This window comes from Giraffa tippelskirchi, chromosome 10, assembly GCF_054371585.1.
Source record: "Giraffa tippelskirchi isolate mGirTip1 chromosome 10, T2T-mGirTip1v1.2.pri, whole genome shotgun sequence".
Classification (NCBI taxonomy): Eukaryota; Metazoa; Chordata; class Mammalia; order Artiodactyla; family Giraffidae; genus Giraffa; species Giraffa tippelskirchi.
The window spans coordinates 24,303,923-24,324,464 of NC_137284.1; the positions used below are offsets into that span (position 1 = coordinate 24,303,923).

The following is a 20,542-nucleotide window of genomic DNA, read 5'->3' on the forward strand; positions in this document are numbered from 1 at the left end:
AAATTAAAAGCTTTTGCACAACAAAGGAAACTATAAGCAAGGTGAAAAGACAGCCTTCAGAATGGGAGAAAAGAATAGCAAACGAAGCAACGGACAAACAATCTCAAAAATATACAAGCAACTTCTGCAGCTGAATTCCAGAAAAATAAACGACCCAATCAAAAAATGGGCCAAAGAACTAAACAGACATTTCTCCAAAGAAGAAATACAGATGGCTAACAAACACATGAAAAGATGCTCAACATCACTCATTATTAGAGAAATGCAAATCAAAACCACAATGAGGTATCATTTCACACCAGTCAGAATGGCTGCTATCCAAAAGTCTACAAGCAATAAATGCTGGAGAGGGTGTGGAGAAAAGGGAACCCTCTTACACTGTTGGTGGGAATGCAAACTAGTACAGCCGCTATGGAGAACAGTGTGGAGATTCCTTAAAAAACTGGGAATAGAACTGCCATACGACCCAGCAATCCCACTGCTGGGCATATACACCGAGGAAACCAGAATTGAAAGAGACGCGTGTACCCCAATGTTCATCGCAGCACTGTTTACAATAGCCAGGACATGGAAGCAACCTAGATGTCCATCAGCAGACGAACGGATATGGAAGCTGTGGTACATATACACAATGGAATATTACTCAGCCATTAAAAAAAATACATTTGAATCGGTTCTACTGAGATGGATGAAACTGGAGCCCATTATACAGAGTGAAGTAAGCCAGAAAGAAAAACAACAATACAGTATACTAATGCATATATATGGAATTTGAAAGATGGTAACGATAACCCTATATGCGAGACAGAATAAGAGACACAGATGCATGGAACAATTTTATGGACTCTGAGGGAGAAGGTGAGGGTGGGACGTTCTGGGAGAATAGCATTGAAACATGTATATTATCATATGTGAAACAGAACACCATTCCATGTTCGATGCATGAGACAAGGGCTCAGGGCCGGGGCAATGGGATGACCCAGAGGGATGGGATGGGGAGGGAGGTGGGTGGGGGGGTCCAGGAAGGGGAACACATGTAAACCCATGGCTGATTCATGTCAATGTATGGCATAAACTATTACAATATTGTAAAGTAATTAGCCCCCAACTAAAATAAATAAATTTATAAAAAAAAATAAATAAAATAAAATAAAGGAACCAGAGCACTTCTTCAGAAAAGATAGAGTGTGGAGGCATTTTTTCTGGGGAGCAGGTTGAGTGAAACCATTTGGGCATATGGATTCTCTTGGGATTCTCCTATGTCAATCTCAGAATTTAGACCCTGGAATGAGAAAAGCATTATTTTTGACTGAAGCCCTTTTCAGCACCATTTACTGTCACTACCCCCTTTCCCATTGACTCATTACAAGAGAGGAACCCAGAACATCTTGTCCACTTGTCCACATACTTAAGCTTGTTCTACACATTAGACAGTCAGAAAATGAAAAGGATATTTGGGCAGTGGGATGTTCTTTTTCATAAAAATATAAAATTTATATGGTGAACAAAAATTCATCCAGATGAGCTCAGATGTCCATTGTCTTGACCTGTGCTGCCCATGAATCTTCCTCTGTCTCTTAATTTCAATTTATTTCCCAAGAGCATCCTTGGAAGTAGCCTAAGGGTCTCTCACAATACTGTGGGAAATATTTTTCTCCTTTGACTTCTGTTTGTCTTTTACCTTTTCCTCTGTGTTCTTGTTTTCTATGCGGAGTCTTGGAAGATAAGTGGGGTGGCGGGGGGCGACTGGACAATTTTGATTCTGACAAGACGAGGAAAGCCTGGTGGGCCTCTTCGAAGGCATGTTATTCAGTTCTCGTCTCCCCCCTCCTCCTTGCCCCTCTGAAAAACAGAAAGTAATGAAAAGGTGAGAAACACTCAATTTCTATGTAAAGTCATTTCTGTCCTGCATATGGAAGGGCTGTTCCATTTGCTTTGTGGATTGAAAGAGTCTTTTGATTGGCAGGTAGCGAACAAGCAGAGAGCTGGGACTCCCGTGACCTGAAATTGGTATTTCAGGGTTGAGCAGTTGGTGTGGTGTGATTTCAGCTGTGTGGTTTCTGCCACCCTGATGGTATTGATTACAGACACAAACGTGGCTATCCCCTCTTTCAAAACCTGCACTGAAGGCCCTTCAATTAGCATATTTATCATCTCTCTCTGTCTTGCTAGGAATGTCAGGTCATTAGTCTGAGGGAAATCACCACTCAGTAACATTCCTCAGAAGTCTGAGTCAAAACCTTTCTCATGCCTGCTTGGGGATTGAAGTTCTCCAAGGTTTATTTTCATTAGGCTTGGACTGAAATTTGAGAAGGCAGAGAGGGAGCTTTTCCTTTCTGACCTTCCCCCCCACCCCTGCCCCGGCCCCAATTGGCCGATTAAATCAAATCCATTAAGCTCTCCAACTTTTAAAAAATAATACTTGTTTTAATGACCACATTTTATGAATTGTTTCTGTAATTGCAGGAGAAAAGGGAGGAATGAAGATATGTTCATACCATTTAGAATAATCCTGTCATTTTCACGCCAATGACATTGAATGAAATTATTTTCAGTAACAGTGTTGACTTTAAAAAATGCACAATATAAATGTTGCAATTTAAGTTTTATCTGGGGCAAAGTGAGGACTGCAGCCCAGAATACAGCACCTCAGATAGCTCTGAGAAACTGCTCCAAAGAGGCAGGGTGGATAGGTCTCTAGGTTTGTGATTTTGGTGAAGGGGGGGTAAAACACATATGTTTTTCCAGAAGGTTTCTGCTAGTCTCATGAAGCTGTTTGCTAGTCATGAGAAACAGTTGTCACCATGAAGGATTTTAGTGCTTTTCTAGATGTGAGGAGATACAAGAATTGGGCTCATTAATCGACTCCTGAAATTATCTAACGATCTGAAGACCTGTCCTGTCAGTTTTTCCCAGGGCACAGAGTGCTGATTTCTACTCTCCACCCTGAACTCCTTTCAGAGTCGGTTGAAGGTCAGCAGCAGCACATGATTTAGTCCTTGTAGAGGTGGATGGCAAGTGCCAATTTGTAGTTGACACCAGCTGAAGACTTTGTTTCATCTGTGGAACAGTGTTAAGACTCATTCTGTGGACTGATAACTTGGTTCCTCAAGTCATAACTTGTTGGCTTGATTACGAAGCTTTTTTTCTTTAACTGAGTCATGTCTATTTTTTTGTGTAACAATGTGATGATACAGCTCTCCCCATCCCCTCACTTCTGTTCAAGGAGACTATAGTTTCATACTGAGTTTTTCTCTTTGGGGAAGTCAGACCTTAGGCCTTCCAGTTAAGAATAACAGACTCTGGCTGATTTACATTGTTCATTGTATCAGCTGAACTGATAATCTGGATTCGTTGCGTGGATACCTTACCTCTTCAAACCTTGGGTCATGACAAATGCTGTAAATAATTTTTCTACCCTTTAAAGAAAAATTAAAGTAATCAGCTGACATGTGGTTAAATCCACAGGGCTCCTGGTACAGCCAGAAGGCTTTTAGGGACAGAACTGCAGAACAAATAGGAAGACACACACAAAAAGAGTCAAGGTAATGGATGTTGGCAGGGGGAGGTCACTTTGCAATTGCTGTGATCCAAGATCTTAGTTGCCAGGACCACAACCCAGAACAGCCCTAATCACTGCTGTAGTTTCCCTCTGATGCCTCTGGCCAGTTTGTGCCAGCAGCACAAAATTTGTTTATCCTCATCATTACCTTGCAGTAATGGCTATAGCAGGAGCCTGTCTACCTAAGTGTAAGGCCACGAGGGTAGAGAAAGGGGAGTGGGTACCGGAATAACATCTATGCTTCTGCCTGGGAAGAAGTAATAAAAGCATAGATGTAGCCCCAGCAGAAAGATTGCTCGTGAATTGCTGGTGTTCTCACTTAAAGGGGGAAAAAAAAAGCCAACTTGACCATGTATTCTCAGGATCACTCCAGGAAAACACAACAATCATTTGGCCCACCCCAGAATTCTTGACACAGTCCTCAGGGTTTTATTCCTTTCATAATCAGCTCTAATTGTATCTTGAATGTTGCCAATGACTCTGGAGGGTTTTGCTGCATGTTGAAGATTTTCAGTGTTGGAGAAAAAGTTCTTTTCGACATCTGTTCCCAACATGTTTATCTGTAATTTTAATTCATGCTCACTTGCCTTGTCATCTGGCTTGGACTGAAATTAGTTGAGATTATTTGTACTATTTAAGGCTTTATGCCCCTCAATTAAATCCTCCCAAAGAGTCTTGGCGGTGCATGATTTTCTTTTTTTCTAGTCTTTGTCATCATCTTAGGTGAATTTGTAATTGAAATGGATTTTAGAGGATTTCAGTGTAATGGAGATAAAAAGAGACTTGGAAAAGAGGCACTTAATGAGAAGGTAAGCTAGTGCCTAAATAGAGGAGCAGGCAGTTTGTAGATGGGCCAGGTGCTCTGCCTATTGATAGAAAAATCCCTGCAGCCATGACCATGGTGGGCACTGGAAAGCCAGGTCTGTATTTTCAACTACTAAGGCTGGGAACATAGGGCATTTGGAGGAGAGAGTCTTGGGGAGCCCATGAATTCTGTTCTCTTAAAAGTGCTGCAGTGGGTCCAGGCCCAATTATTCTGGCAGGGATGTGTCATAGGTTCTGAGTTGGTGGGACGAATCTGGGAAGGAGGCACATTACCCCAGAGAGAAGACTTGAAATTAAGGCCAAGCTGCGTTGGACTGGAAGACCCTTAAGTGTGACTACTGTTGAAAAACCATGTGCATTCTAAGAACCTATGAGAATCCGGAGAGCTCTGTCTCTAGCAGGTCACAACCTCTGCCATGATGTCACAACCCTCTGTTCATAGCAGCTGAAGGAATGGCCTCACCCCTCCAGGGGCCAGGCTTCTGTGGTATGTATGTTGGTTGTGAAGTACTCTAGGGCATCTGGTTCTCATAAAGAACCTTTGGGCCTTAGTCCTCCTCTCGGGCCAGTCCATGGGTGGAGCTGTCTCCATACCAACTAGGTACGTTGGAATATATTGTACTCTGTGTACCTTTGCTCTTTGTGACTTTCAAGGTTGAGCAAGCAGCAGTGATGTGAGGGGTATTGGCTTTCTAGGATTTGAGTTAGGGTGGGGAAATCTGGGGTGCATTTTCAGACTGTCCATCATTTCAAAGGTAACCTGTTTGCCTTAGAGGCAGGTGATTGAGAGCAAGCAGTGATGCTCTGTGTGGAATCAGACTTTATATTAGAGAAACTAAATCCTGCTCTTGAGTAGTGACCTATTCATTCCTTGCTGTAGAAGAAATCACAGTAGTAAATCATACAGATGCTTATCCATCGTTGGCCCTAGATAAAGCAGAAAGCGAGGACGGTTTGCTGTGATTAGAAAGGGTACAGAGTGGAATATGGAGAACGGCAGTGTGGGGCTTCATTATGATGGGTAGGGATTTTATATGCAGATTAAGCCAATGGATTTAAAGAAACCAAAGAGTTTCTTTTTTTTTTTAATTTTTTTATAAGTGTTATTGGTCTTTCACTGGTAATAGAACTCTAGATTCAGGGCCATGAAGGGGAGTCCAAATTGTAGATGGTTTCCAATGAAAGGAGAAAATATGACCTCAACATTTATGTTTCTTCTTCAATTTCTTTGAGCATGTTGTGGACACATGCTTCTCCCTGTGTTTGGAAATCCTGTGTGTTGTCCAGCCAACCTCACGCATCCCTCAAATCTCCTTTTGATACCTTGCATTAGGGCCCCTCTGTGTGATAACATTTTGAAAGCACCTTGCTCCTCTCCATCACAACATCTCCTGTAACCCGATACTCAACAGTAGCCATCCTGACTAGAGTGTTAAATGAATGAGGGAATGTTTATGCTGTTTATGGCATTTTTGTTTTATCCCTATTTTCTAGGACAGTGGTGGGACACACGTCATGGGGCTTAATATTTGTCAAACAAATGAATGGTATCTCTGCCAGGAACTAAAATTAAGGAAGCGGTTGGAGTAAAACCTGGAATTCCATTTCAGCAGATTGTGTGTCTTCCTCTGAGCATCTGCTCATTTCCACCACTCAAGTGTAAATAAGCTCCAAATGGATATTACTCATTTTGGTATCTCATCCAAGAATGGTGCTCTGTTGTATGGTGTTATTTCTCTCTTGACTTTAAGTCCCCAAGCAACAAAGTAATAGTGGACTGTATCCTGGAGAAAGAAACAGGGTTTGTTCCTTTGGAAAGATACAAGGCATGTCATGGACTAGAAAATGCTGAGTGATGGAGTAATGGTCTCTCCGAGTCAGGTCAGCATTCCCTTAATGTCCCTTAATGAGTAAAATTGTGGCTGGGATGTCATGTAGCGTGGTGGAGAGAGACTGGGCATTAGAATCATGTTTGAGTCTATATATATCTTTCAGACATTGCCTACTAGCTGCGAGACCACAAAGAAGGTAATTAACATCTTTGAGTCTTGGTTTATTCATTTTAAAGCACTCTTTTAATTTTACTTTTGGAAGACAGAGGATTTAGTCATCAACTCTACAAATATTTCTTGAGTGTGTATCATGTGCTGGATATTGCCTTAGGCACAAGGGAAACAAACTTGTAGGGTCCTTTCTCTTGAAGAAGTGAGCTTCTAATGTGGAAACAGACATTCAACAAATAAACACAGAAATGAACATGTAATTAGTAACTGTGCTACCTGCTATGAACAAGAAGAGAGTAGTATAGGAGAGACTAACGCGATTTTCTTTAGACTTGAGGGACAAGAAAGCCTTCTCTGAATAGGTTTTATTTAAGCTGGGACTTGACAACTGAGTAGAAATTATTATGGCAGGGATGTGTCAGAGGTTCTGAGTTGGTGGGACAAGCTTGCAAAGACTCTGAATCAGAAAAGAGATTGGAGTACTAGAGGAATTCAAATAAAAGCTGATACACTTGGGGAGGAATGACAGAGAGGAGAGCCTTGTTTGTCATTTCAAATCAGAGTTAAGAATTTTGCATTTTTCTTGAGAAAATGGAAAGTCCTCGGGAGAAGACTTTTAAGGGGATGAGTGACATGATCCAATCTTATGTTTTAAAAGGGTTTTTTTGTGAGGAAAATGGATTAGAGACAAGCAAAAAGGGGAACAGGAAGGCAAATGAGGTGCTTTCCTTTTGAGAAATAATGTTTGGAGTAGGGTTTTTTTCTTGTTGCTGTGGACAGGAGGAAAAAGAGATTCCAGAGATATTCATGAAATAAAATGAATAGAACTTGGGAAGGGGAAGTATTTGAAGAAAGAGGATAAAGATGACTCCTTAAAAAAAAAAGATGGTTTAAGTGGATAAAAGTGCTGCAGATTGATATGGAGAACTTGGAGAGCATGGATATCAGATTTAAGATCAAGAGTGCAGTTTCAGCTGGGTGAGCCATGAGATGACTCTGAGGTCATCCAAATTGAATGTCAAATGGCCTGTGGCTATAATTATGTAAAATATGTAAAGTGGGGTATACAAGACAGTGTTACTTCCTATGTTTGTTGAGGGCTGTGTGAGCCTTTATTATTGCTTCTAGAGGAGGGTGGATGTTCTTAACCAGAGACCAGAAGAGACTGGGCACAAGCATTGACTTTGTTTTAATTTGTCTTAAGAACAGATTGGCAGAACTTGCAGTTGGGTCCTAAATGGGCCTCTTTGAAAGTTTTATTGGGCATAGAGATCTAAAAGCATCATCAGAGAATAGTCATTAGTAGTTATCTATGCTCCGAGGTTTTTAAATCATAGAATAACAATTTTCTTAGTGGTCTTAACAAGAACTTGAGTTAAATCATAACTCTGCCACTTCCTGGCTGTGTTACCTTGGATAAGATAGTGAGTCCCAATCACATTTTCCTAATCTGTAAAGTGAGAATAATAGTAATCTTTAGAGTTGTTGTGCCTGGCAAATTGGAAAAAGTCAACAAACAGCAACTTTTATAACAAAAGTGTTCTCTGTCTTTGGACCACTGCTATTTAGACAATGTTGCTTTGTGTGCTTCTAATTATAGGATGATAATTACAGAGACTCTGGTGGTGGTTTAGTCATTAAGTTGTGTCTGACTCTTGCGACCCCATGGACTGGAGCCTGTCAGGCTCCTCTGTCTGTGGGATTTTCCAGGCAAGAATACTGGAGTGAGTTGCCATTTCCTTCTCCAGGGGATCTTCCTGACCCAGGAATTGAACCCACTTCTCCTGCATTGCAGGCAGATTCTTTACCAACTGAGCTATGAGGGAAGCCCACAGAGACTCCAGATTCATTTATTAAAATATTCAAGTAAACATGAATATTGAGTATGTGTGTACACATATGTGTGTGTATTCTACAGTCTGGCCGCAGCTTCTAATTCTGGGGGAAAAAGATATTGATTAAAGAAAGAAGGTGACATTGAAGAATCTCATGCATCAATCTGTATTGATAACCAGCTGCTGAAGAAAATATTGTACCAAGAGTTGGTAAGAGGGCTAGAGAAAAAGACTGTAGGTGGCAACTGAAGACAGATATCCTGAAGGGAAGGATCTGTAACGTAAATGCCATGCTTTTCAGACATCAGATAAGAAAGACTAAACCTTTAGAAAGATTTTGAAATGTGGAAAGTTGATTGAGGATTTATGACTTACTTGGCAGCCAGCTATCTTGGGGTGGTTTTGAACAATGAATATGACCAGCTGGGGTGCTGAAAGTGTTTTAAGACTGGATTGTGGTGATTTACTGTACAACTGTGTGAGGTTACTAGAAATCATCAGTTTGTCTTTACAATAGGTGAATTTTATGGTATGTAAATTGTACTTCAGTAAAAATGTTCAAAGAAAAATGGTGACTAGCAAACCAGTCCCATTAGCCTTCTAGTTGATCAAGAAGGGACATTAAAATACCACTGTAGATGCATCCATATCTTTATTCACTCATTAATTTAACCACCCATATTTCTACCTGTTGATTTTCCCATCCATCTATAAGCCATCCTTCTCCACAGACAGCTATCCTTGTGTGGGAAGCTTTTAGTTGAAAGAAACGAGTCAGACATAGACCTCGGTTTAAAGAAGTTGGAGTGCTTAGAGTTAGTATTTTAAAAGAATATTTTAAATTGCCCAGCCATGTGTACATGCTTGTATGTGTGTGTGTGTGTGTATGAAAAAGAAATCTAAAATGTAATCTGCTTGAATCTAGGCATGCAAAAAAGGATATCTTTTTTACCCTTTGGAGTGTAGAATGCTTATAAAATTGTTGCTTTTCGATTAAGAACCCTGGCATCAGTCACACTTGGATCATGGCTCTGTGTACTTTTCACTCATGCACTAACTTCTCTGAGTTAGTGCCACATCTGTGAAATAGGGTAATAATTCCAGCTTCTTAGGATTGTTAATAGAATTAAATGGAATAATGCATCTGAAACACTTTACTGAGCACCTAGCATATATTTTGTGCTTAATAAATGTTAATCATTCTTATTACAACTGTGCCAGATTATTTGAGGTTCTTCAAACTTACCCTTCTTCCTCAAGGGTTGGAGTCGCACTCCTCCTATTGGGATCTGTGTCTTGCAGATCCTTTGTCTTGCACAGGTTTCTGCCTGTGATGAGTCAAAGGTCAAGTTTTGCATCAGCTAGAAGGGATTTCTTCTTCTCTGGAACACTATGATAATTTGTACTGCTCACATCTTACTTAACTGCTCCTGTGTTTGGCTTACCTCACCTTAGAGTTTCTAATTCTCTTGTGGTCATGGAATGTCTCAAACACCTTGACATTGCCCCCTGGATCTTGCATAGTGCTGCAGCCCTGTAAATATTGAGTAGATGATTATTCACTCATGCAGAAGGGCAAGCAGGTACTGAATAAATACTGCTTGAATAAAGGCCTGCATTAATTAAAAAAAAAAAATAAGAACACGTGTTTTTGACACAATGGTGAGGCCCAGACAGAGTGGATTTGTTCATACCGTTAATCTGTCTCATGGGCCCTTCATTGTCTTTGAAATACATTTGACCCAACTCGCTGCATTGTGAACTGACATGGCACATGCCTGCTAGAGAGATGTGCATTGGAAAGTCAACAGTGTTTAAGGGGCTTTGTTCCAGGCTATCAAATGTTTGTGGAAAGTGAAGGACAGTTGCATATCCTAGAAAAAAAAAAAGTCATGCAACAAAGTATGTTCATATGACATTGAATCAAACTTTATAATAAAAGTAAGTGTGACAACTTAATTATTGATCAATTGTGATGTGGGGAGGGAAGTCCAGGCACTTCCTCTGGCAAAGAAAGATATGGTACCTAAAAATTGTCCTTTTGCTAACAGAAACATCAAGTACTTTAATGGTTATTATAAGCCTTTTAAGTCCTTGTAGAAGTGTTCTTGGCTGACAGAGGTTTCACATTTCCAATAAGTTAAGTTTTTACTCTGATTTTGACTGAGGCAGTCACCGGTTAACAGGTCAGATAGTGAGGCTGGATATGATATTATGCTCCCCTCAGCCTCTGGATCAACTTTCTAATGTCACAAGTAGTGTCTACATCTTTCAATTTTTTTAAAAAACTATTTTTTTTTGCTATGTGAGAGGATATAGAAAAAAACAAATTATATGGGACTTGGAGTTCACCAGACATAATTTAGAATCTTGGCATGTCCATTTATTAGCTAGATATTAATGAGTTTGAGCTTCTCTTTTCTCATCTTGAAGCTGAGGATAACAGTGTTATCATCAAGTTGTTTTGAACTTCAGCCATCATTGTCAGCAGTACTGTTATCATAATCGTTATCATTCTTACCACAGTGGCTAACATTTAGTGACCTCCTAGTGTGTATCAAGATTTGCTCTAAGTGCTTTATATGAATTAGCCCATTTAACTTGTTCCACACTAATTAATAAGGTATATTATTATCCTCATTTAAAACATCTAGTGTAATGCCAGACATAGGTGCATGAATATTATTATTTAGTAGGAGTTATTATCTTTTATACTGTTTAGTCTAAAGAATGTTGGTTTAAAATTCTGTCTCAAAGGAAGAACATTCTAGAATGTTATCACCAAAAAGAATTAAACTTGGAGTTTATATAGTTCAGTGCTTTCTATATATTTTTTAAAACCAGAAACTGTTGTTCACATAATCACTGTTTCAACAGTATAAAAGTGAAATTGTTCTCTTTGAATCAAGGCTGGGGGACTTGAGCTCTAACAAACAACTCAGCTGTGCCCAAGACTCTGAGGAATAGTGTGAAAATGACTGATGTTGTCCTTTCTTGGTATATGTACCTAGATAGGCAAAGTGACTTATTGTGTTTATTAGTACAGACCCTGAATTATGAATTAGATCTTCTCTCCAAGATCACTTGTTTTCTGTGAGACTGCATTATGTGATATAGCAGTGTAGTTATTATTTGCTAAAATGTATGAGTTAAAACTGATAAATCACCTTTTATATACCTTACTATATTTGAACTTCACAGTTCCCATGGTGGGTATAACCTAAAAATGCATAATATATAAAATTTTTTGAGGGTTGGGAGATTGGTAGAATTGGTAATAGAGAGAGGTAGGACAAAAAAAAAAAAAAAGAAATCAGAGACCAGAAAGGGCGATTCCATTGAGATAAGTAAGCACAATGGAGTTGGCATTTGCCCAGAGGTCAATTTTTAATCCCTGGTGGTAGAATCTGGCTTCTAATGGACTACTGTTTAAGTAGACAGGAGGAAGAGCCTGAGGCTTGCATAAATAAAGAATCTTGAAGGGTAAATCCTCAGTGGGTGACTAGGAAAAATGTACTCTGCAAGAAGAGACTTGCCTGTCAGTCTTGACTCTAGGTAGGGAATATGGCCGAGAAAAGTTTGCATTCTTGAAAGTTTAGGATCTAAATTTATTCTACCTGTGTGGCTCAATCCTTATGTGCCAAGGCAAAATGTAGTTTAAAGTGATTGTGGGTTGATAGTTCCCTCAGGCACCTGACAAAAGCAAACACAGATTCTCTCTGAAGAAGTATAGTTTTAAAAGCCCAAATAATTCCTGCAGATTAAATCCTAAAAAATCTGAGCTCGCAAAGAATCATAAAAGAATCACTCAAAACACAAAATGCAGGATACTCAGTGAAACAAACTAAAATCAGAAGACTGACGACATTGGAGTTGTATGTGTAAAATATGTGTCTAGTATGTTTTTTTTTTTTTTTTTTGTATAAAAATGTCCATAACAGCTTTATTCACAATAGCTCCAAACTGGCAACCCAAATGTCCATCAAAAGGAAAATGGATAAACAAGTTGTAGATTATTCATAGATAATATATTCAATAATAATAGGAAGAGAGAAACTATAGATACACCAACAACATGGATGATCTCAAAGGCATTCTGCTGAGAGGTGGGGATTGTGGACTCCCTACTTAAGGATTTGAAGGTCTGGGAATTAAACAATGTGACCCTTGCCACCTTGAATTACATCATCTCCAAAATTACCTTATCTCTTTTTTTTTTTTTCTTATAAATTTATTTATTTTAGTTGGGGGCTAATTACTTTACAATATTGTAATAGTTTTTGCCATACATTGACATGAATCAGCCATGGGTTTACATGTGTTCCCCTTCCTGGACCCCCCACCCACCTCCCTCCCCATCCCATCCTTCTGGATCATCCCATTGCCCCGGCCCTGAGCCCTTGTCACACGCATCGAACATGGAATGGTGTTCTGTTTCACATATGATAATATACATGTTTCAATGCTATTCTCCCAGAACGTCCCACCCTCACCTTCTCCCTCAGAGTCCATAAAATTGTTCCATGCATCTGTGTCTCTTATTCTGTCTCGCATATAGGGTTATCGTTACCATCTTTCAAATTCCATATATATGCATTAGTATACTGTATTGTTGTTTTTCTTTCTGGCTTACTTCACTCTGTATAATGGGCTCCAGTTTCATCCATCTCAGTAGAACCGATTCAAATGTATTTTTTTTAATGGCTGAGTAATATTCCATTGTGTATATGTACCACAGCTTCCTTATCCATTCGTCTGCTGATGGACATCTAGGTTGCTTCCATGTCCTGGCTATTATAAACAGTGCTGCGATGAACATTGGGGTACACGCGTCTTTTTCAATTCTGGTTTCCTCGGTGTATATGCCCAGCAGTGGGATTGCTGGGTCATATGGCAGTTCTATTCCCAGTTTTTTAAGGAATCTCCACACTGTTCTCCATAGTGGCTGTACTAGTTTGCATTCCCACAAACAGTGTAAGAGGGTTCCCTTTTCTCCACACCCTCTCCAGCATTTATTGCTTGTAGACTTTTGGATAGCAGCCATTCTGACTGGTGTGAAATGATACCTCATTGTGGTTTTGATTTGCATTTCTCTAATAATGAGTGATGTTGAGCATCTTTTCATGTGTTTGTTAGCCATCTGTATGTCTTCTTTGGAGAAATGTCTGTTTAGTTCTTTGGCCCATTTTTTGATTGGGTCGTTTATTTTTCTGGAATTCAGCTGCAGAAGTTGCTTGTATATTTTTGATATTAATTGTTTGTCTGTTGCTTCATTTGCTATTATTTTCTCCCATTCTGAAGGCTGTCTTTTCACCTTGTTTATAGTTTCCTTTGTTGTGCAAAAGCTTTTAATTTTAATTAGGTCCCATTTGTTTATTTTTGCTTTTATTTCCAATATTCTGGGAGGTGGGTCATGGAGGATCCTGCTGTGATTTATGTCGGAGAGTGTTTTGCCTATGTTTTCCTCTAGGAGTTTTATTGTTTCTGGTCTTACATTTAGATCTTTAATCCATTTTGAGTTTATTTTTGTGTACGGTGTTAGGAAGTGTTCTAGTTTCATTCTTTTACAAGTGGTTGACCAGTTTTCCCAGCACCACTTGTTAAAGAGATTGTCTTTTCTCCATTGTATATTCTTGCCTCCTTTGTCGAAGATAAGGTGTCCATATGTGCGTGGGTTTATCTCTGGGCTTTCTATTTTGTTCCATTGATCTATATTTCTATCTTTGTGCCAGTACCATACTGTCTTGATGACTGTGGCTTTGTAATAGAGCCTGAAGTCAGGCAGGTTGATTCCTCCAGTTCCATTCTTCTTCCTCAAGATTGCTTTGGCTATTCGAGGTTTCTTATATTTCCATACAAATTGTGAGATGATTTGTTCTAGTTCTGTGAAAAATACCATTGGTAGCTTGATAGGGATTGCATTGAATCTATAGATTGCTTTGGGTAGTATACTCATTTTCACTATATTAATTCTTCCAATCCATGAACACGGTATATTTCTCCATCTGTTTGTGTCCTCTTTGATTTCTTTCATCAGTGTTTTATAGTTTTCTATATATAAGTCTTTTGTTTCTTTAGGTAGATATATTCCTAAGTATTTTATTCTTTTTGATGCAATGGTGAATGGTATTGTTTCCTTAATTTCTCTTTCTGTTTTCTCAATATTGGAGTATAGGAATGCAAGGGATTTCTGTGTGTTAATTTTATATCCTGCAACTTTACTATATTCATTGATCAACTCTAGTAATTTTCTAGTAGAATCTTTAGGGTTTTCTATGTAGAGGATCATGTCATCTGCAAACAGTGAGAGTTTTACTTCTTCTTTTCCTATCTGTATTCCTTTTATTTCTTTTTCAGCTCTGATTGCTGTGGCCAAAACTTCCAAAACTATGTTGAATAGTAGTGGTGAAAGTGGGCATCCTTGCCTTGTTCCTGACTTTAGGGGAAATGGTTTCAATTTTTCACCATTGAGGATAATGTTTGCTGTGGGTTTGTCATATATAGCTTTTATTATGTTGAGATATGTTCCTTCTATTCCTGCTTTCTGGAGGGTTTTAATCATAAATGGATGCTGAATTTTGTCAAAGGCTTTTTCTGCATCTATTGAGATAACCATATGATTTTTTTCTTTCAATTTGTTAATGTGGTGTATTACATTGATTGATTTGCGGATGTTAAAAAAACCTTGCATTCCTGGGATAAAGCCCACTTGGTCATGATGTATGATCTTTTTAATATGATGTTGGATTCTGTTTGCTAGAATTTTATTAAGGATTTTTGCATCTATGTTCATCAGTGATATTGGCCTGTAGTTTTCCTTTTTTGTGACATCTTTGTCTGGTTTTGGAATTAGGGTGATGGTGGCCTCATAGAATGAGTTTGGAAGTTTACCATCTTCTGCAATTTTCTGGAAGAGTTTGAGTAGGATAGGTGTTAGCTCTTCTCTAAATTTTTGGTAGAATTCCGCTGTGAAGCCGTCTGGTCCTGGGCTTTTGTTTGCTGGAAGATTTCTGATTACAGTTTCGATTTCTGTGCTTGTGATGGGTCTGTTAAGATCTTCTATTTCTTCATGGTTCAGTTTTGGAAAGTTATATTTTTCTAAGAATTTGTCCATTTCTTCCAAGTTGTCCATTTTATTGGCATATAGCTGTTGGTAGTAGTCTCTTATGATCCTTTGTATTTCTGTGGAGTCTGTTGTGATCTCTCCATTTTCATTTCTAATTTTGTTGATCTGATTCTTCTCCCTTTGTTTCTTGATGAGTCTGGCTAATGGCTTGTCAATTTTGTTTATCTTCTCGAAAAACCAGCTTTTAGTTTTGTTGATTTTTGCTATGGTCTCTTTTGTTTCTTTTGCATTGATTTCTGCCCTAATTTTTAAGATTTCTTTCCTTCTACTGACCCTGGGGTTTTTCATTTCTTCCTTCTCTAGTTGCTTTAGGTGTAGAGTTAGTTGATTTATTTGATTTTTTTCTTGTTTCTTGAGGTACGCCTGTATTGCTATGAACCTTCCCCTTAGTATTGCTTTTACAGTGTCCCATAGGTTTTGGGTTGTTGTGTTTTCATTTTCATTCGTTTCTATGCATAATTTTATTTCTTTTTTGATTTCTTCTGTGATTTGTTGGTTATTCAGAAGCGTGTTGTTTAGCCTCCATATGTTGGAACTTTTAATAGTTTTTTTCCTGTAATTGAGGTCTAATCTTACTGCATTGTGGTCAGAGAAGATGGCTGGGATGATTTCAATTTTTTTGAATTTACCAAGGCTAGATTTATGGCCCAGGATGTGATCTATCCTGGAGAAAGTTCCATGTGCACTTGAGAAAAAGGTAAAATTGATTGTTTTGGGGTGGAAACTCCTGTAAATATCAATTAAATCTAATTTGACTATTGTATCATTTAAAGTTTGTGTTTCCTTGTTAATTTTCTGTTTAGTTGATCTATCCATATGCGTGAGTGGAGTATTAAAGTCTCCCACTATTATTGTGTTATTGTTAATTTCCCCTTTCATACTTGTTAGTATTTGCCTTACATGGTGCTCCTATGTTGGGTGCATATATATTTATGATTGTTACGTCTTCTTCTTGAATTGATCCTTTGATCTTTATGTAGTGTCCTTCTTTGTCCCTTTTCACATCCTTTATTTTAAAGTCTATTTTATCTGAAATGAGTATTGCGACTCCTGCTTTCTTTTGGTCTCCGTTTGCATGGAATATGTTTTTCCATCCTTTCACTTTCAGCCTGTGTGTGTCTCTAGTTTTGAGGTGGGTCTCTTGTAGACAGCATATATAGGGGTCTTGTTTTTGTATCCATTCAGCAAGCCTTTGTCTTTTGGTTGGGGCATTCAACCCATTTACATTTAAGGTAATTATTGATAAGTATGATCCCGTTGCCATTTACTTTGTTGTTTTGAGTTCGTGTTGAAACATCCTTTCTGTGTTTCCTGTTTAGAGAAGATCCTTTAGCATTTGCTGGAGAGCTGGTTTGGTGGTGCTGAATTCCCTCAGCTCTTGCTTGTCTGTAAAGCTTTTGAATTCTCCTTCACATCTGAATGAGACCCTTGCTGGGTACAGTAATCTGGGTTGTAGATTATTCTCTTTCATTACTTTAAGTATGTCCTGCCATTCCCTTCTAGCCTGAAGGGTTTCTATTGAAAGATCAGCTGTTATCCTTATGGGGATCCCCTTGTGTGTTATTTGTTGTTTTTCCCTTGCTGCTTTTAATATTTGTTCTTTGTGTTTGATCTTTGTTAATTTGATTAATATGTGTCTTGGGGTGTTTCGCCTTGGGTTTATCCTGTTTGGAACTCTCTGGGTTTCTTGGACTTCTGTGACTATTTCTTTCCTCAATTTAGGGAAATTCTCAACTATTATCTCCTCGCGTATTTTTTCATGGCCTTTCCTTTTATCTTCTTCTTCTGGGACTCCTATGATTCGAATGTTGGGACGTTTCATATTGTCCCAGAGGTCCCGGAGGTTTTCCTCATTTCTTTTGATTCTTTTTTCTTTTTTCCTCTCTGCTTCGTTTATTTCCACCATTCTATCTTCTACCTCACTTATCCTATCTTCTGCCTCCGTTATTCTACTGTTGGTTCCCTCCAGAGTGTCTTTTATCTCCTTTATTTCATTATTCATTCTATATTGATTCCTTTTTATTTCTTCTAAGTCCTTGATAAACATTTCTTGCATCTTCTCAATCTTTGTCTCCAGGCTATTTATCTGTAACTCCATTTTGCTTTCAAGATTTTGGATCATTTTTATTATCCTTATTCTAAATTCTTTTTCAGATAGATTCCCTATCTCCTCCTCTTTTGTTTGGCTTTGTGGGCATTTCTCATTTTCCTTTACTTGCTGAGTATTTCTCTGTCTTTTCATCTTGTTTAGATTGCTGTGTTAGGCGTGGCCCTTCTGTATTCTGGTAGTATGAAGTTCCTCTTTGTTGTGGAGGTTCCTCACTGCGGTTGGGGTTGGACAGGTGGCTTGTCAAGGCTTCCTGGTTGGGGGAGCTTGTGTCGGTGTTCTGGTGGGTGGAGCTGGATTTCTGCTCTCTAGAGTGTAATGGAGTGACCAGTATTAATTTTTGAGATGTCTATGGATTTGGTGTGCCTCTGGGCAGCCTGTATATTGATGCTCAGGTCTATGTTCCTGCGTTGCTGGAGAATTTGCGTGGTATGTCTTGCTCTGGAACTTATTGTCTCTTGGGTGGAGCTTGGTTTCAGTGAATTTATGGAGGCTATTGGATGGTCTCTTATTAATTAATGTTTCCCCTGGCTTTCAGTCTTATTCTTGCAGTAGCCTCCAGACTTCTCCTTCCATACAGCCTCAATAATAAAACTTTTAGGTTAATGGTGAAACGATTCTCCACAGTGAGGGATACCCAGAAAGGTTCACTGAGTTACATGGAGAGATGAGGTGGGGGGGGTGGGTTGAGGTGACCAGGAGGGGAAGAGGGGAATTCAAATGTGGAGAGAGCAATCTAGCCAGTAAGCACTTCCCTCTGTGCTTTCCACAGTTTGGAACCCTCAGAGTGATTCACAGAGATACATAGAGAGGGGGGAGGAAGGTAACAGAGGTGAGCATGAGTAGAAAGGGAGGAATTAAGAGGGGAGAGAGAGATCTGGGCAGTATCCTGTTCCTGAAGTGTTCTCCGGTACCCAGAACACCCTCAGAGATTCACAGAATTGGGTTGAGAAGAGAAGGAGGAGGGTGGGAGATAGAGGTTCCCTGAGGGAGAAGAAAGAGCATCAATAGGGGGAGAGAGTGATCAGGCCAGTGATCACACTCCTGAGTAAAAATGGGTCCTAAAGATTGGGTTCTTAAATGTACAAAGTTGATATCAAATATGTAAAACAAAGATTAAAAATCTAGAGTAGAGGTTAGACTCTTATAAAACTTACAATCTAAAAAAAAAAAAAAGAAAGAAAAAAGGAAACAGTGTAAAAAGAAAAAAAAACAGTAAAACAGTAAAAAAAGAAACAGTAAAAAAATGTAGAACAGGAAAAAAACATTAAAAAAAAGAAAACACAAAAGGTATAAGATATATGTATGTAGTTTGCTTCAAAAATAGGGTTTTTTTTTTTTTTTTGCAAGTTAATAGTGGGTTATGAAAATGAAAGTTAAAGGTGTAATAGAGGACTTGAAGAAAAAGGAAAGAAGAGGAAAAAAAAATTGTTTTTTTAATTAAAAAAAAAAAATTAAAAAAAAAAAAATAATAGTAAAAAATATATATATCCCGGACTTTCTCTGGAGCTGTTGTGAGCAGTGTGGGATCTGCTCAGTTTTAGATAGATCCTTATTCCTGCTTATACTTTTCAAGATCTATAGGTCCTTTTCAATGCAGTCGGTATTAACTACAGTGATCTTAATCTGCTGGCCTGTCCCTTCCAAAGCGCTTCCCTCTGTTTATTTGGCTTCTGTTTGGAGATCTCTTCAGTATCTAATTTCCGCCCTGCAACAAAGCGGTGGAGGTGATCTCTTTAGGTTCGCTTGTTCAATCGTGCTGTGGGGAGGAAGGAACACTGCAATTCTCGCGTGTGTGTGGTAAGCTCGCAGTGTCTCGGCCGCACTGGGTTCGCCCCCGCTCACGGCGTGTGTGCTTTCCCCGTCTACCCTGCTCAGGCTTCAGGTTACTCGGCCAGGGAGCGGGCCCTGAGCTGCGTGCACTTCCCAGGTCTAAGCCGCTCAGGTTCAGGCTCCCGGTTACTCCAGAAAGGCGCAGACTCGGTTTCGCCCGCGGCTTGTGGGTTTCGCCCGCGGCTTGTGCCGTTCCCGGTCGGGGCTGCCCAGGCGGCCAGGAGTTTGGCGAGGGCGCTCTCCCCTGTTGGGGTGGTGCAGCTTATCACCTCCCTGGTCCCCGCCTCGGTTTACGGGCGCGCCCGGCTCCGGTGTGCTTTGTGTCGGTTCTGGGGAGCTGGTCTCTGGCTGCGACCCTCCTGGCGGCTGTCGACCCTCCGGGATCTCAGGCAGTCTTTGCTTAGAAACTGGGAGCCTGTTTGCAGTTTGGTAGGGGGTGCCCTCTCTGGAGCCGAGTTTGCCCCTTTCCGGCTCTGGCGGGCCCTGCCTGCCCGCTGTGTCCGGCGGGGGATGGGGCGGTCCGCAGCCGGCTAGCTCTCCTCTGGTATCGCTCAGTCCTTTGTTCTGTGAGCCGGCTGGCAGTGCCTTAGAGTTGGGCTTTTCGCGGGATAGTTCTCTCTCTCTCGCTGTCCCACAGTTTAGGTTACTATCTCACGTTAGCTCCCTCAGATTGCCCTCGGGGCACTCGGGCCCGGTCCTTACCCTAGGCAATGCCGCCCGCTCCTCGCCGTTCAGCCCCCACTTGCTGGTGGCGGATGATGCGAGCGTCTGGGGTTCTTTGCTGGGAGTTGCTTTAGGCACGTAATCTCTTTTGAAGATAATGCGCAGTTTTTGTGGAAGCCTGACGTCCTCTGCCTGCCTTCAGAAGTAGTTTTGTGAAGTTTGGTCAGCGTTCAGATGTTCTTTCGATAAATTTGTGGAGGAGAGAGTGGTCTCCCCGTCCTATTCCTCCGCCATCTTAGCCCCGCCTCCTCTAGTATGTTTTTCAAAGGGGGAAATTAAAAGAGGAAAGAATGAGAGACTACAAATTTGACCAAGGAGATTTAAAAAGAAATTGAATTCTAGAAAATAAAAAAATATAAGTAAAATAAAAATGATGTGGATGACTGAGACAGAACATGACACTACTTGAGACAATTAAGAAACCAAAAGATACATCTAGAAGTTAAACAGAATTCTGCATAGAAAAAAGAGATGGGAATATTAAGGCAAGTAGAAGTAACGTGGAGGAGAGCTTAAGAAAGAAGCTTC

At 39.8% G+C, this 20,542-nt stretch overlaps 1 protein-coding gene and 1 long non-coding RNA gene across 4 annotated transcripts in view; one reads left to right on the forward strand and one right to left on the reverse strand.

The window, feature by feature from the left end:
* The window catches only part of NELL1 (neural EGFL like 1), a 987,615-nt gene that overhangs the window by 283,703 nt on the left and 683,370 nt on the right, over window positions 1-20,542 (forward strand). The window lies entirely within an intron of this gene.
* LOC145523462 (uncharacterized) lies at window positions 1,454-4,749 on the reverse strand. The gene is made up of 2 exons (XR_014066585.1): window positions 2,499-4,749; window positions 1,454-1,842 (listed from the first exon to the last, which is right to left on the reverse strand). It is a non-coding gene; the product is annotated as an uncharacterized LOC145523462 (long non-coding RNA).